This window comes from Uloborus diversus, chromosome 8 (genome assembly GCF_026930045.1).
Source record: "Uloborus diversus isolate 005 chromosome 8, Udiv.v.3.1, whole genome shotgun sequence".
NCBI lineage: Eukaryota > Metazoa > Arthropoda > Arachnida > Araneae > Uloboridae > Uloborus > Uloborus diversus.
In genome coordinates, this window is record NC_072738.1 from 141479765 (window position 1) to 141480512 (window position 748).

At 35.7% G+C, this 748-nt stretch overlaps 1 long non-coding RNA gene across 1 annotated transcript in view; it reads right to left on the minus strand.

Annotated features, from left to right (window-relative positions):
- The window catches only part of LOC129227518 (uncharacterized), a 13055-nt gene extending 12614 nt beyond the window's left edge, over nucleotides 1-441 (minus strand). The window contains exon 1 of the long non-coding RNA XR_008580844.1: nucleotides 381-441. This is a non-coding gene — a long non-coding RNA (uncharacterized LOC129227518). The remainder of the gene's footprint in view (nucleotides 1-380) is intronic.
- Nucleotides 442-748: the final 307 nt, after the last annotated feature.

The window sequence follows — 748 nt, forward strand, 5'->3', positions numbered from 1 at the left end:
GATCTCTCTTCAGGTAAGGTACACTCAAAAACTTTTTTTCGCTCCTGTAAATAGTCTCACACCCCAGAAGGTGGCCCCACAGTATAATGTCTGTTAGTTCTATTCCAATACCGACTCAGAAATCAATTTAAAAAGTATTTCAAAGATTTTGCTTTAATGAAGGATCGAACGATATTACTCAAACCTTAATAGCGACTAAATTATCAATGTAAGTTAGTCCTCTTTTTTTGTAGTTAATTGCGTACTTCTTAGAGTTTTTCGTAACCACGGGTACGCGTACCACCAGTTGCTAATCCCTTCACTGAAAAAATTGCAATAGTTAAAAATACAAGGGATTTCGAAACATTAACTAATAAATAAAATCCAAAGATATACTTTACGTAAGCATCTTTGCCGCTAACCTTCTACATTCAACTACTACAACTTCCCCTGGCAAAAAGTAAATAAATATTCACTGTTGCCAATCCGTTTTAAAAACCTTTTGATATACATGGAAGATGGAGGAATTATGTAAGGTAGTCAAACGTCCCCATTTTTAACTGTTTGACCCCACGGCGAGTTTCAAAATGGGATTGTTTCCTTCAGTCAAAAGTACTACTTTTAATCACTGAAATTGATAGAATAAGCAAAAAAAAAAAAAAACATGGATCCAGCAAATACTTTAATTTTCCCAACAGTTACCGCCAGCTCAGTTATTCCATCCGAGGGATGCAGTTTCGTGCTTTTTAGCAGTCATCAGCCCGGAATA